Raw genomic sequence first — 17143 nt, 5'->3', positions numbered from 1 at the left:
TAGAGACTTTGATCTCCTTTGACTGTTATAATTATTCAGTCATTCGGGGTCAGATTCTTAAGAGCAGAAGGGAACAATCTTCACGTCTTTCAAGTAGAATTACCTGGATATTCAGGTGAGTGAAGGCTTTAACACAATGGGCTACATGCATCATCGGGACATTTTGCGATTCCTTATTTGCGAAAAATAGGGAATCGCAAATAAGGAATCGCAAAATGGGATGCATTATTTATTCGCATAATTTTTGCGATTTGGTGAAAATCGCAATTTTTACCGAATCGCAAGGATTATGCGAATTCTAAATTGCGATTTCGCAATTCCCATTGATTCCTATGGGCCATAAGGCCCATAGGAATCAATGGGAAGGCATTGACATTTTGCGAATTTCTATTTGCGATTCGCAAAATGTTCATGCATTACATGGGTGCAGGGGGGGTCCAATTGACCCCCCCTGCACCCCTGAAATGCATTTTTAATACATGTTTCACACACACATGTCCTAAGGACATGTGTGTCTGTAACTTTACAGTGTTTAAAATGCAATTTTGAGCATTTTAAAACTTTTTCGCAAATTACCACGAGGTTCAACCTCGTGGTAATTTGCACCCCCTAATTGCGAATTCACAATTTAAAATGCAATCATGCATTGCTTTTAAGGAATCGCAAATTTGCGATTCCTTAAAAGGAATCGCATTTTTGGAATTTGCTAAAAATAGCGATTTTCCAAAAAATGTTTGATGCATCCCAAAAAGATATTTAGGAATCGCAAACGGCCGAATTTACCGATTCGCACCGTTTGCGACTCCTAAATACCTTGATGCATGTGGGCCAATAACACTAAAGCTGACGACATCTCCATACAAGGTTGTGAGGCTCTCTTCACCAGGTGCAACCCTACACCATCTTCCTCCTGTAACTTCCTGCTCCTTTACAGATCGCCACCTGCAACATTTCCAGACACACTTCTAGAAACAGTTTCAAACCTTCTAACACTACACTCCAACCTATGCATTCTAGGTGGCCTAAACATTTGAAAAACCTAATATGCCCCATCCCAAAACAATCATCACTGGCCTAGATGCACTGAACCGACATCAGATCATCTACAAACCCACACACATTGCTGGACAAATCCTAGATGTCATTTTGCGAATACAGAACTAGTTACCTTTTAAACAATGACTACAGACACATGGTCCAACCACCATTTGCTTACTTTCCAATATAAAACACAAAGCAACACACCTAAAATCACCTTATGTGCATCCACCTATCGACCATGGAACAAACTAAATTTGAACACTTAGGGGCCTATTCCGATGTTGGATGGACCCGAGTCCGTCTGACATCTGTCATGAGCCGTAACCGACCGACCTGCTGTGGTCGGTTACGGCCCTGCGAGTGCGATGCGACCGAACACTGTTCGGTCGCATTCGTATGGTTCACAATGCAAGCATGGATTCCGACTGGAAAGCATGCTTTCATTGTGAAATGCAGGGGTGCAGTTCTTCCCTGCACCCATTGCCGGCACCCCAAGATGCCTGCCCCCGGGTGCAGGGATCAACAGAGGGGCACCATAGGGGCCCCCTGGCCGCCAATCGGCGGTCTCACACCCATGGGGCCCTGTCGGGGGCCCCCAGTGACAGTTTCTGACTTCCTTTTCATGCCGGACATACCGGCACGAAAAGGCAGTGAAAAACTACCATCATACTCCGTCGGCCGTAAAGAGGCGAGCAGGGGACTACTTGAGGATTTCCGGATGGCAGACTGGCTCTCTGAGCCTGTCGTAGGCCATCCGGAAATCCAAGTCAGATTCCTTTCCGACCGAGCCCATCGGAATGGCTCGGCCGGAAAGGAATGCGTCCGACATATACTGATTCGGTTGGAAGGGCTCCGAACAAGCCCTCCGACTCGAATCAGAATCGGCCACTTAGAATCACAACTAACTTCCAGTAGAGATCTAGACTCAATACATTCCGTTCCAAAACTATATGATAGAAAGAGCAACTTTCACCCAGATGTCACAATTCATTGAAGATAATTCCATACTTTCGGACTTCCAAACAAGATTTCTTCCAGGAAGAGGCACAGAATCTGCCCTTGTTGCCATTTGTGATGGCCATAAGAACACAGTTGACTGGTACAGGGTTGCAGCACTACTTCTCTTGGACCTCTCAGCTGCTTTCAACACGGTTGACCATGACACTCTAGTACAAAGACTCTACAAAGCCGGCATAGAGTGGAATGATCTTGACTAAATCACATCCTCCTACCTTCAAAAAAGTACTACTGTCATCCATATCCTCCCTTTCTCATCCAAATCGTACTTCACAAAAGTAGGGGTATCTCAAGGTTCTATCATCTCAACCATCCATTTCAACATTTACATTACAACATTACCGGCACTGATCAAATTGAATCCTTCCAAAACGAAAATACTCATGTGTGGCGATTGGAAAAATTATCGCCCACTCGCCGCTTGGCCTGATGATCTGGGAACACCACCTAAAGTATCTAAAGAGGTAATAAACCTCAGAATTTCTGTGGACCCCATGCTATCAATGAATGCCCAAGTGGACAAAGTAGTAAGATCAAGCTTTGCTACTATAAAAACTGTGCAATGCATCTTCCCCCACTTGGGATTTTAACACAAGGTCCAGTCTTCTATCTCTCTTGTTCTGTCTAAACTTGATTACACCAATAGCCTCTACCATGGATCATCTTTAACAACTATGAAAAGACTCCAATGGATTCAGAATTTGGCCACCAGATTACTCTTACCTATAAAACCACCAGCCCACATCTCCCCTGTCTTGAAGGCCCGACCTTGGTTATCGGTTGCTAGAAGATCCATGTTCAAGCTGCTTTGTATTACCCACAAAGCGATACATAGAACAGGACCGCTCTTCAACAGGCATAACATCAACAAATACATTCAGCAAAAGAACCTCCACTCTAGATTGGCACCTTTGCCTCAAAATCCCACCATACATGAAAAAAACATAGTTGGAACCTCCTTGTCTGTTCAAGCAGCATTTAGCTGGACTATAGATGTGTACCTACATATGTGTATTGCTTTGTTTAAACATGTATAATGATTATACTACTCTCTCCAATGCACTACCCTGTTTCTCACCCTATACCTCTCTCAATATATCCTCTACCTCCACTCTCTCTCTCATCCCAAACCCAATTCTAAGACTATAATCCACAAAATAACCCTTCCTAGACTTTTCCCTCCTCTACCCCTCCTTGCATAATCTCATACCTCTTTTACTATTCAGATCTCCCAAACAAACCTTTCTAAACCCTTCCCTCTGAATCTTCCCCCTCAACCTCCCCTTTACTCATCTCAGGTCTCGTCCTACTGCTATGAGCTCCATAAAATAGAAAATGTGATCCTTCTCTTGTCTATTCCTCCACTATCCTTTTCAATCCAAATAACAGACTAAGATGTCCACAGCTCAACTTAATTTCATATTTCCCTACACCAATTCCTCACTAATCCCTTTTGGCTTCCAGAGTAGCGAGCTACCTGCTGAATAGAGCTTCAACACCTCATCGGGGCTAGTAAGCGCTATATAAATGCAAACCCTTTATTCTTCGATTCCTCCACTATCCTTTCCAGTCCATATACCAGACTAACATGTCCACAACTCAAAATATTTTCAGATTTCCCTATACTAATTCACCACTAATCCTTTTTGGGTTCCAGAGTAGTGTGCTACTTGCTAAAAAAAGAGCTTTGATGCCCCATCAGTGGTAGTAAGCACTATATAAGCACTATATATATATAAGATGCCCCGCTGCGAGTTAAGAGGATCCTGCGGACCTAATTAGGTAACGCTGCTGGAACAGGGGACCCGCTTTTTGATAACACCATATTGACAGTGTGCAACAGCTCCTATCATGCATCAACCCACTGGGGTTTTTAATCACATTCACTATGAGGACCGGCGGCACCCACATGGGTAAGGACATTGAACTGCAAATACTAATGGACAATGCGCCGTAGTGCAGTGCCCACACCCACCAGGGCGGGACTTTAAATACCAAGATGCTGCTGCTGTTCTCTTACTGTTTTCTTACTTGTGAGCCTGTGAACAAGGACGAGAGGCGTCCGAAACGGGTAAGGCAGTTGTTACTGTGCAGCATGGAGGGAAACTGACACTCTGCAGTCGTCAATAGAGAATTGAGTCAACCCCCTGTGAGTGGCATCTTCATTGAGGGCAACCTTGTTTTGTGGAGATATATATATATATATATATATATATATATATATATATATATATATATATATATATATATATATATATATATATATATATATATATATATATATATGTAGTAGGTAGTTATAGTTAGGACTAGTTACGATAGTAAAAACGCAACATTCTTTTCACAATAACTTTGGCGCCGATTGTCGAACCTTCGCAAAATTTTCAAAACTTATGGCCCACTTCAGTCCACTCCTGTCTTGAAAGTTTTGGGGTGATTCGGCAAGCGGGGGCCGAGGAAAAAGAGGGGTCCCAAAACATGTTTTCCCCATGCAATTTTCCATAGGAAACTTTAGACACGGCTACAGCCTGAACTGATGAATGGAATTACACCAAATTTGGCAAAAAGGTAGCCCTTGGTTCAGAAAGAGCCCTTTTTGTTAAATGGTGTAAATCCGTTCAGTAGTTTTTTAAACATTAATGGAAAAACAAATATATTTATCTGGGCGGAGCCTAACCACACATCTCATCTTGAGAGCTGATTGGCTGTCAGCACTTCATCCAAGAAGTGTTGGCACCCATCTTGGGGCCAATATACATGATATCACCTCATTAAAAAGCATTGCAGTTAATAGAAGGTTTTAAGACTTCAGTCACATTGTAAATCATTTGTTGATGGTACCATACTCATTTTAGGATGTGTGGTGTGTTCTAAGGTGATTTTACCATGTGAAAAAGCCTTCTGCCGGAATTTTGAGAGAAAACTATTTTCTCATGCTTTTCCCACAGAGGTTTGGAAGGTGATCTATATGCTAAACTGAGAGACTAATGAAGACTGACATTCTCAGTAAACCATGTACATCCAACAAGGGCAGAGATTCCTTTGTGTTCTACTGCAGCTTCCCAGAGTGTTCTAAAGAACAACTAGAGCGCTAACAGTCCTACTTATGACAAATGTATTGCACACCTGAAGCCATCTTGATTGGAATAAAGTGGTAACTCTTAAAACATTTAATTTAAAAAGGAACAAAATGAGGGGGTTCATTTTGCCATAGAAAGTATGATTAGTGCTGCAGAAAGAAAAATTAGGGCACAATTTGAGTGACTTCTCAAATCCTCTTCTATTTCATTAACAAATTCTGACATGCAGACTGAAACATGCACTTTCAATCCTCTTCTATTTCATTAAAAAATTCTAACATTCAGACTGAAACATGCACTTTCAATACCAGCAGCAGACTTGCCTGGTGAGCAGTAGCTTTACTACAGTGATTTAATAAGCAACTAGAATGCTAACATTCTGAATTTATGGCAAATGTGTGACACATCTGAATGCCTTCTTGATGGAATCAAAGTAAAAAACTGAAAGTGTTTCCTACTGAGGAGACCTTAGTAAATAAGGAAATTAGGAAACTTCATAACAAATAAATCTCCCAAGATGACCACCAGAGACAAAAGAGCCCAAATATAGCACAAATATCACCCAGATGTAGCCCAAATGTAGCCCAATGACAGAAGTGTGCAAAACACTTTTTATTTTTTGTGTTTTTACAGTTTTATATAGTGCAGACTTGTCAGGTATTGGAGTGCTTTACATGAGCATTGGTTACATCACACAAGAACAAATTCATTTTGGTTTTAGACATGGGGAGGTTAAGTGATTTGACCAGAATCACAGAATGTTGAGCTGAAGCAGAAAATCCAACCTGGTCCCCCAGTTGCAAAGTCTGCAGCTCTGGAAGTAACACCACATCCTCTCCCCTAAGTGCAACATTTAATCAAGTGGTCAACTGCATAAAAATACATAAAGATAAAAAAGTAATTTAAAAGTGCTTTGTCGCTATTTGAAAACTCAGAAAATATGTCCTCATTTTAGTTTTTTAGAGCGCTAACCATAATTGTGATGCAAATAAGACCCTTTCATATATGTAATTTCTAAAGGAAATGCTCTCGGTATTACAGTTTTGATTACATCAAGATGACGTCAGGCATTCCACGCGTTTGTAATAAATATAGAATGTTAGCAATCTAGTTGTTCATTAGTACACTGTTGAGAGGAAGAGGCCAGCGGCACAGACTCTGAAAAGTGAAGGCAGGTAGGAGGGTGCATAGGCAACAATTTGACCACACTGGGCAAGCAGGAAGGACAGTGGCAGCGCAACAGACTATGGAGGGCAATGGAAAGGGGCCCAGGGTCAACAAACCAACAAAACAGGACTGGCAAGAGAGGCTGTGGCAATATATTAGACCATTGTGGGCAGAAGGAAGAGGCAGTGGTAGTACAACCATACATGCCAATAGACCCGATTCAGCCAGGAAACGTTTAATGTTTTTAAGTCCAAATGGACTTTATTTGATCTGTCTCCTGTCTCCTCTTTTTTTGTAAGTCAAAGGGAAAAATAAATACCCCAGTTTTTTTTCAACATCTCCCTCTTACCAAGTTCAAAATGTTAGCAAGTACATTGAATCGATTCGATTAGATTCAGTGAGCTTTATTCGATTTGTAGCGGGAATTCCGTTCTCCTACAGAACTGTGCATAGAGATTTGGAACCTCAGTGAATTAGGATGACCCAAAACTCACCTCAGTACCCAAAATCCCCTTACCGAGCTAGTTACAGTGTCTCATTGGTCATAAAAAACTCCCAATGTTTAGACAAACCAGAACATGAACTTAGAATACCTCAGGTATCGTGGAACACATGAACACTCTTTCGCTTTATAATCATTTCAAACCAGAACGTGCAGTAAATGAGGACACGTGCATATTTGAAATATTTATTTACTAATGCATGGTTCTCAAACGCAGTATCTTATATAATACAAGCAAACATATTATAAGAAACAAAGTTATCAGCATAGTTACTAGTCCATAAAAAGCGAACGGTGACTGCATACTAAGATGCTGAATTAACAACACCTATTTCTCACCCTGCCTAATTAGTATAGTGTATTATATCTATGAAGGTCTCTTTTGGGTTTTAGCAGGGCGGGCCCATACCTCAAAATGTCAGTGGCAGAGGATCACATCATCTTCCATCAGCTCTCTGCATGCGAAGCACCATCAAGTGTCTTACGCGTGCTTTCGGCAAAGCAATATAAACCCCGCTTAAAGCCAGATTTTGGCAGCAGCTGCATTTGTGTTATGTCTAGAAAGGTGCGAAGATCAGACCTCACAACATGTGCGAGTTATCCTTGGAGGCATCCTTGTGCAGACAGTGTACCAAGCAAAACTGATATCAGAGTAATAACTTATTAATCTCAAGTAAAGCACAACGCTCTTCTAGGTTGAAAGCTAAAATAACAATTATGTGTTGTGTGCAAAATGAAGCAAAACGAAAAATGGCATTTAAACATTTAATAAGCTCATGCTAACTTAACACAGTATATAGAAAAGAAGTAGCTATATGACACCCCCCCAATGATCCGAACACGGTCAAGGCAATGTAAGGTAAGACCAGAATAGGGGCATAACATGAAAGCAGAGTTCAATAATAATGAGCTAAGGTAATTTCCAAAAGCAGATGTGATGACCTTACAGCGGTCCAACTAAAAAAGTTCTAAACTTTTTTAATTCAATTTTTCCACTTTCACTCAAGTCAATAGGCCTGGGGTTTGAGGGAGAAGAAAAAATTATGTACGCAAAAAGGACCCAAAAACAATGCAATCAGGAATGTGCTATTAGCAAAAGTTCCGAAGGCTTCTCAGGATAGGACCGAATATGCAAAATATGCAGCAACAGCCTCCAGCATGAAATCACTGTCATCATCCGAAAACAGTTCAGCCATCCAATTTATTAGCGGGAAAGAACATACGTGCTCTTCCAGCACTGGATCCTCTAGCATTATCAGAGGACAACTCAGTGGGTTCTCAAGAAAGCTCTGTGCCAAGAACTCATGCGCTGCTGCGAGTATGTCCCAATGACCCATTAGTCCATGCATCTCTGCCAATGCCATAATCCTTTTGCCAGAACAAATCAACTCGTGAGCAACTACGGGACTCATCAGGTGATTAAAATCGACGTCAGGAGACACCGTCTTGCTGAGACACAAATCAATGGCCCAGTCGAAATCGCAGCTCAGGCAATGAAACACAGGCTGGACACATGTGAAATAGGAAAACCGAAACGATAATCCAAATGCCGCGCTTAAAGTCGCAAGCGGCAGTGTGCCATAGTAATCAAGCATCCGGTTGCTAAATAGTGGCAGGAGGGGCTGTGCGGCTTCTAACGCAGGACGGGCATCCATGTTTAATAAAACAAAATATCACCAGAACGCCTGCAGCCAACGCTAGCAAAACAGGGAAGCCACCAAACAGGCTTGAAAATATAGAACGAAAAAATGCAGGGATGACTCCAAATATTTTTACGAAGGAAGTCACGAGACCACTGCTAACTAATTTAAAAAAGTGTGCAAGGCCAGAAGTGGAGGAGGCATTAAAGATTTGATGAACCAGCTCTCTGAAATGCAATGGCAAATCATTATTCAAAAGCGCCTGCACCTCTGTGCGAGTGTTAGCTATGTGAAGGACAAATGTTTCTCGGGCCGAACTCAGGGCCACCTCTTTTTGAGACAAAAGGGCTCTTATTCTACTCATACCATTGAACTCTGCCTTCAAGGTTGGGATGCGCGGCCAGGTGGAAACATCTGAATTCCCATGTGTAGGAGGATACAGAACGTTTTTGCAACACACCACACGTTCTGATACTGTTACCACATAAGCGATACCTTTAATTAACCCACAACAGTCTTCGTTATTCAACAGTAAATAACTGCCGTTTGCCAGTAAAGTGAAAGTTGGAACGATTGCGGGAACCAGAGTATCCTTCAAAACACAGGCTAAATTCGACCGGTCCTGGTTACAAGAACCGTGCAACTGGATGTGTCTGCATATCAATGAATGATCAGGTGTCTCTGTGTATTCCTCCCCCTTAAGATAAACTTCTTTCTCGTCTTTCAGGCACCTATAAGTGAAAGGAAGCGACCATGCCTCTGGAGAAACGAGCTACCTAAAGGTTCATATCTTCCTATCGCAATATATCGCATACAATTTGTAAATTTGTAAAAGGCAAATGTATGTATTGGCATTTATATAGCGCACTACTTACCCGTAGGGTCCCAAGGCGCTTCGACCGCTGCGAAACCCTTCCTGGCTTCCCTGAGAGATGGTCCCTTAATGGGTATCTCCAGGGTAAGACCAGGCATCCCCGGCGGTCTGGTGGGGCCGTTAGTGAAGATGAGGCAAGCTAATGCCCAGAGTTGCCGAGTGTGATCGCTGATCAGAGTGGGCACCGAGGCGAGAGAATTATCGAGTCCGCTGACCCTGGTCCAGAAACCTGCCGCGCCGGGAATCGAACCCTGGTCCCGGGCCGTCCTCTGCTCTCGGGTCTGCCGCCTCTAACCAGTGAGCCACATTAACCCGTGGATAAGCCACGTTGCAGCAGTGGCCTCAGCCACAGAGAACGGTAAAGATTCCAACCTCTCAATGTGTAACATGGAAAAGGATGCATCACGCATTGAAAGCATGCGCTGTTTGTCTGTCAAATTAAAAGGGGTAAAGAGGGAGGACACGTTCATGTAATTCCAAGGCACCCTACCAGCCTTAAGCATCTGCAGGGTCCACGCAATTGCATATTAGAACGTAATTGATTTTGACCATGGTATAACACAGACACTTCATCATGTACAATATCAACAACAGAAGATGCAATATTATTCAACGTGTAAATGTGTGAAGACAGCATGTTAATACTATTATCAACAACTGCAAGCACCTTTTCCAAATTAGCTTGATCAATTGCTCTAAGGCGCTTAGCAGCCTCAACCTGTGAAGTTTTCCAGATTTCATTGTAAATCGCATAAATCCATCTTTTAGATCTACCACTAGCCGGGACTTTTATGAAATCGTTTAAATCCACATCATCAGTCAGCTTGGATAGATGTCATTTAACTGCAGCCAATGTAGAATGTTGAAGCCAATTCTGACACAATTTGCCTACCGAGTAAGTGGTGACAGAATGGTCAGTATCAAAACGCGGATCAGGCCTGACTTGTGTAAAACCTTCAGCTAAACCCAGAAAGCGACGTTGGCAAGAATCAGAACTTCTGTGCTACATCAGCCAACCCTTCGGACCCAAACTGGATATATTAAAGGATGAATTGTGCAACAGTGTTTGCAATTCTCGAATTGAAAACTGTGTAAAATTATTCCAACCGGAATATTCTTCCAAATCAGGGATAGTAGGAGTATTTAATTTTTTAGAAGTAGCCAATCCAAAGCATGTTGTCTGGAAAATGGTAGAATTTAAAAACAACATAGGATTTGGGATGAGACATGCACGGTGCAAAGCCTCAACGCCTTGTACCTGCCACCTTTTGAACGCCAAACTGATTTAAGGTCAATGGTTTCCTTCCATAACTCGTAGCCCTCTACAGCTAATTTGCCTAGAAAGGACTTCGAATACAACAATTTAGTATCGGTAAGTCTAACTTTGGACATGGACTTTTGTGTCATTTTAAAATAAAAGGACTCAGGACTTGATTGATTAAAGTCGGTAAAATAAGTGTACTTTTTCAAAAATGTACTAGAGCTGCCTTGTAACGGTGCTGGGCAATGTTCCCACTGTGTATAATTTACAGTACCCCTTCTGGAACTCGTCTTATGCAGATAATGGTTACCAAAATGTTGAAAGCAAAATAATTCACCATAATTAGCAGAATCTAAATATAAATCTTCAGCATCAAAGGCAGCATAAAATTTCAAATCAGAGAATAATAATTCCACGGCCTGAATATCCCAATCATCAGAACTTATGTTTTGTTTCACCACATCGCCCATGTTCACCCTGAGCACATTAGGAACATTAACCACTTCAGTAGGGCCATGGATTTGAAATTTAACCGCATCCCACACAATCCCATCAAGAACAGGCCAAGCAGTGATGTTAACAAAACTCAAGTCTCTCTTCAGTCTGTGTGCTGAATGTGACGAGGAAATGCATGTTCTCTCCTCGACATAGTGTCCATCAATAAGACGTAAAAAATAAAACACAAAACCAATTGACATAAAAAGGTACATTGAAAAAAGTACCAGCCAAATATATGTCCAAGATGGGACCAAAAAATGTTTTTTAAATAAAGTGGCATAAACTGCAAAACGTGAGGGTTTTTTCGAATTCACTGAAACAGAGTCAAATGAGAATCTGGATTCTGTGGCCAAACGTGTTTGCAAATCAGGCATCGATAAATCAGCAGGATAGGTGTAATCTAGGTCATCAATGTTATTAACAGGTAAAGTACTTAATAAAGGATTGGAAACAGCAGGCATCTCAAGGGCCACTCCTGGCTTAGCATTAGAAGTAGTGGCCAAAACAGAATTTCTCACAATTGAAGGACAGGAGACTGCCGGTGTCATGCTATGAAGAATCGGCCACCCTGTGTATCTTGACATTGTCAATTGAGATAAACCTGTTTTCCTTACGACCTGGAAGTGGTGGTAAAATGACTGTTCTTGTGCCCTTCACTCCAAGAACGGGAACCGGAGCTCGATAGGAAGGACCAAATTCTTTCTTGTTATCGATCTTCTCTCGAACCAGTTCTCCAACTTTGGGTAGCCAGCCAACCACCGGGATCTGCAACGCATCATCCGATGTGGAGGGCAAATGTTCCTTTGCAAGACTGTCTCTGGTCTTTTGTAGATCCTGTAAAACATTGCAATGTTCATCTACGTCAAAGGCCGGGGCTTGGGCCACGCAGTCTAGACCGTCGAGGTCAGGGACATACATCTTGATACCAAAGAGCATTTCGTACGGGGTCCGCCCACCCAGAGACCTTCTAGGGAGATTATTAAGAGCTCGCTGCACGCCATTGAGATGGGCCAACCAGTTTCTGCCAGTGCCTATAGCTCGTGTTGTCAAAGATTGCTTTAAGTCACGGTTCATTCGTTCCACTACACTATTACCCTCAGGTCTGTATGGAGATGAAAACTTGACTTGGACCCCCAACGAAATCATAGCATCCTTATACGCCTTAGAGGAGAAAGCCGGACCCTGATCCGAGTGGAAGGTACCACAGGCAAAAATCCCTACAAAGACATGCAAATCTCCTATGACAGTCCGTGAATCAGTGCTGCGATGGGGCCAGACCCACATAAAGCATGTGCATGAATTAACTGCTACTAAGATGTACTTATACGCAGTATCAGAAGAAAAAGGACCGCAGTGATCTAAATAAACGCAACCCAGTGGCTTATTAGATATGTACAACTGTGTCTGAGGCGGACGCGCAGCAGTCAAAGGCGTAATCTTCTGGCAAATGTCACATTGAAGGACATAATCGCGCGCCTGTTTGAACAGCCCCCGCCACCAGAAATGTTGTTGTAGCTGAGTTACAGTGGCCGAGACGCCCGCATGCGCAGACGCCACACCTTCATGCGCCACTGTAATCAACGTAGCCCTGCGATCCAAGTTGGGAATCAAACGTTCCCCTACATCAGGTATTTTCACATAAGGAACCTTATCGGGACTTAAGTGGTAAGTGTACTTCGAAGGGAACCCCGTAGGATATTTACCTCCCTTCTCAGTGGCAGCTACAGCCGCCAAGATGTCATCATCTATTTTACTTTTGGACCGTGTAACTGCTGCAACTAAATATTTCGATACCGCTGATTTCGCCGCTTCATCAGCAAGCGAGTTACCGACAGCGTGGACTCCAACACGCTGATGGCCAAGAGTATGAATCACAAACACAAGTGGCAACTTCTCCTTAAATTCAGCCACCCGGACCCAGATCATCTTATGTTTTATTGTGTTACCCTTGGAATCACGAAAGTCATTCTGAATCCAAAAGAACAAGTTCTCATTGTAAGACTGGACACAGTAGTAATAATCACTTACAATCAAAGTCGTCACACTAGGATCAGCGTACTCCAATGCAAGCATCAGAGCACGAAGTTCCGCTAATTGTGCGGTGCAGTCCCCTAGTGTCTGCGTGTTCACAACACTGGACTTGAACTCATCGTTCACCATGGCACCGACCACAATGGCGCATGCGGAAACGTAGGCATGTTTAGAGCCATGCGCAACCTGCGCCGAACCATCAGTGTAAATGATGCAATGAAAATCCTCCAAAGGTCGCATTGCTAAAGGAGCCGGATGAACGAATTCATACTGTAAGTACTCCTGCGACCGTAATGAGGCGTCAAAAATAAACGTGACATCCTGGGATGTCAAGGATGCAGCCCATTGAATCCACCGAGGGTGCAAAGCTTTGGAATTTGGTACACTGGCTTTCGTAACTGCCTCCAAGGCAGGACAAGGGGTAACAACCAACATGCGTTTTCCCTGTGACAGGGCACATTCTTTAAGAATTGCCATCTGCACAGCCGTCAAAACCTTCTCCACAGTGGAAAATCGCATTTCAGCCGAAGTGTACAAGTGTCACTTGTAAGCAATAGGTACTGTGTCTCCCTCATTAAAAGTTAGGTACGTGAAACCCACCGTCCCAGGGATAATTCTTATCACCAGGTTGGTTTGGCTATCACGAGTCTGTAAGAATTTAGAAGCGAGCAGATCAACTTGCAAAGATTGCAATATAGCAGAATGCTCAGGCAGCCAGCATGATTTGGAAAAAGATGGTTGTATCAAAGCATACAAAGGCTTGATACGCTGGGCATATTCCGGAATGTATGTCCTTCCGAAATTCAAGAAGCCCAGTAAAGATTGTAATTTTTTCAGTGTCGTCGGAGCGCGCAGCTGTGTGCATTTCTACAGGAAGTGAGGAGCCAAACCTTTTCCTTCATTGTTGAGCTCGTAGCCCAGAAACAACACTGTGTACTCTGCGATGTGCGATTTTGCAAAGTTAAATTTGTAACCCATATTTGCAAAGGTACAAATAATTCCGTTGACTCGACACAGATGCTCCCAAAGTTTGTCGTCTGTGAGATATATGTCACCCACATACGAACATGCGTCCGGGTCGATTCTCTCCAAAAGAGAGACTATGCGGGCAGTAAAAATCCCAGGACTATTCTTATAGCCCAAATGCAAACGCCGAAACAGTTTTGGACACCGCCGCACGTAAAGGAGGTCCTTTGGGAACTTAGACCATCCAATCTATGGGCATAAAAACCATTGGAAATGTCAAGTGTGGTTTTAAACCGCTTACGCACAAGACTATTCACTAGGGCAGAGCCGTGAGTATTCTGTACTGCACAGTTACGGCAATGCGAGTTTAAATGCCGGTAACCCAACACCAAACGATACGAACTGTCTGGCTTGTTTACAGTAAAAAGAGGGTTATTCATCAGTGACACACATGTTTCAATTACACCTTGATATTCCAATTGTTCAAGGATTGCCGCGACGGAAGCTTTGGCTTCACGTCATATGGGATATTGAGGTTGAGGCTGCGGCTGAGACCGTAAAGGAATTTCGTGGCTTGGGGCCAATTTATCCCAACCACATTGATTGCGGTACACAGCCGGCGCAAGAGCCAGAGCCCACTCTTCTGCAAAATGCAGAGCATCCTCTTTCGAGACTGTGTTCGCAAAACTTTGGAGGATTACCTCCTCCCCTCGCGGTGCTGCGAGAACAAGGGGTGGGGGCCAATCAGCCTCAGAAAGCAAAATGTCATATGTAGACGAAAGATTTTCCCAAAACACCCCTTTTATGGTTCGCTGTATATCACCTTCGATTAACAGGACAATTTCAAAAAGTCTATCAGGGGGAGCAACTCTTGTATCAGCTGTTTCTATCACAACATAAATATCAGTCGCTGTCACCTTCAGTAGTGGACGCAGGGCCTCTCTCACTATGGTAATCTACGCCGCGCTGTCCAGCAAGGTCAGAGCCCACGTCACATTCCGAAGCCGCGTTCTCACTATCTGTGGCATATCGACGCACTGTTAAAGCAGCGACTTTCTTCTTGGCAAACTGTGGTCTTTTCGGCGTAGAGCCGTCCTGCTTTCCTGCACCGTCTTTCGAGCGGGGCTGGTCACGTCCTTGTTGACCACCCCGACCCCTACCGCCCCCTCCACCACCGGTCGTTGAGGCCGATGAGTCCTGAAAGGAACAAGGAGAGCGTTGATCAGAAACCTGAAATCGATCAGGAGATTTAATCGTCACGCGATCGCGCAAGTCATAAACACGTTCCGATTGCGCAGGCAAAGGAGACGCAGGGCGAGAAACCTGTGTTTGTTGTTGTTGCTGTTGCTTTCCCTGTTTTTGTTTCTTAGGCCAATTCTGTTTCTTGGACTTGGGCTGAACGTCAGTTTCCGAAGCTTGACCCTGGGGCTGCTTTTTCTCCTTAACAGAAAAAGGCTTAAGACCCTTACTATTGCGAACCACGGTTTTATAAGCCGCCACAATAATCCTCGCTAACTGTCGGGGTTTTCCGCCTCGGGAATCACAGCCAAAGCGTTCGCTACCTGAAAGTTCACTGCATCCCCCTTGACATTAGCAAGGATCAGATCACAAACCACATCAAAGGTGCATACCCAATTCAACCGCAGACTCCGGTCCGTGATCATCTTGAACACGTTTAAGGACCGTAGGCAGTACAGCCATAGACGGAGTGCCGTAGCACCTCGCATAGACCATTGCAAAAGTCTTACCCCAGGTCTCACAGTCAACAAGTTCAGGGGCCAAATCTTTCGGTAAACTAAGCATCAGAATCCTTTGTTTTTCACCAGGAGTGGTATTAGGAAATTCAGCTTCCAGCTGGTCAAATTTCTCGGCAAGCCAGAAAGGAAAATCATCCTTATCCTGGGGTTTCTTGCCCATTACAGCATTGACCATCACGGGACTGAGTTTCAAATTACCCTGGGCGTAGTGTGCGGAGTGGGGCTACGCGGAGCTACGCGAAGTGGGCACAAAACTACGCCCACCCGCGCACTCCGCGTAGCCCCACTACGCGCCGCCCGCCTCCCTCCCGCCCTCCCTAAATACTGCAATAAATGGCTAGAAAGCTTTTAAAAACACTTACCTTGTCTGCCGCGTCCCCGGGGCTCCCTCTCGCCGTCCCTGGATTCGCGCCGCCATTTCGAATACTAATGCGCATGCGCGGGCGCCCGCGCATGCGCATTTCTCGTGATCACGGATCTTTCTGAGGGAAGCTCGTATGCTGGCAGAAAACCCAGGGTATTCATGGCTCTCCGTTCCATGATGTTGTCGCACAGTTTAATGGATGTCTGGGGGGCAAAGGAGCCTAAAGATCCAGGCTATACATACTTCTCCTGTCCCCACCAGAGGTATAGCAAATTGGACTATTTCTTGATATCATCTACAGAAATTAGTAAGATCAGTATTAGGAAACTTCCCAAGGTCCTCTCGGATCATAACCCATTGGCAATTATATATAAAGGTTTGGGGCTAGTTAGGAGCTCCAGGGCTTGGACATTCAATCGAAAGCTTCTGGCTGATGTACATTTTGTTGAACATATGCAGAAATGGGCACGCGAATTCTTTGATGCCAATCGGTACAGCGCATCAAGGAATTCTGTGTGGGATTCATTTAAAGCAGTATTAAGGGGGGAGGTTATTAGTTATTCTGCGCAGTCTAGGAAAAAAGAGCAAGCCACTAAGGTCAGGCTTTTGGGGGAGCTAGGCAAGGCTGAAGAACCACACTGCCAGGATATAACCCAAGGGAGGGAAGGTAGAGAGAGCCAAATTAACATTTGCCGAATTAAAGCCGAATTACAAAAATACTTTGCAGAAAAGGCGGCAGGAGAATATTGGACATACAGGGGGAGGGTATATGAAACTGGGGAGCAGGCTGGTAAGGAATTAGCGCTAAGGATCAGACAAGATTATACTAAGAGCATAATAACAAGCATTCGTGAGAATGGACGGGATGTGGTGGAACCCCAGGGCATCCTTTCAGTCTTTGCTAATTTCTACGAAACCCTGTATAAGGAGGAAATGGATGGGACA

Source organism: Lissotriton vulgaris, chromosome 4_1, assembly GCF_964263255.1.
Source record: "Lissotriton vulgaris chromosome 4_1, aLisVul1.2, whole genome shotgun sequence".
Taxonomy (NCBI): Eukaryota; Metazoa; Chordata; class Amphibia; order Caudata; family Salamandridae; genus Lissotriton; species Lissotriton vulgaris.
Note: the sequence above shows the minus strand (reverse complement) of the source record.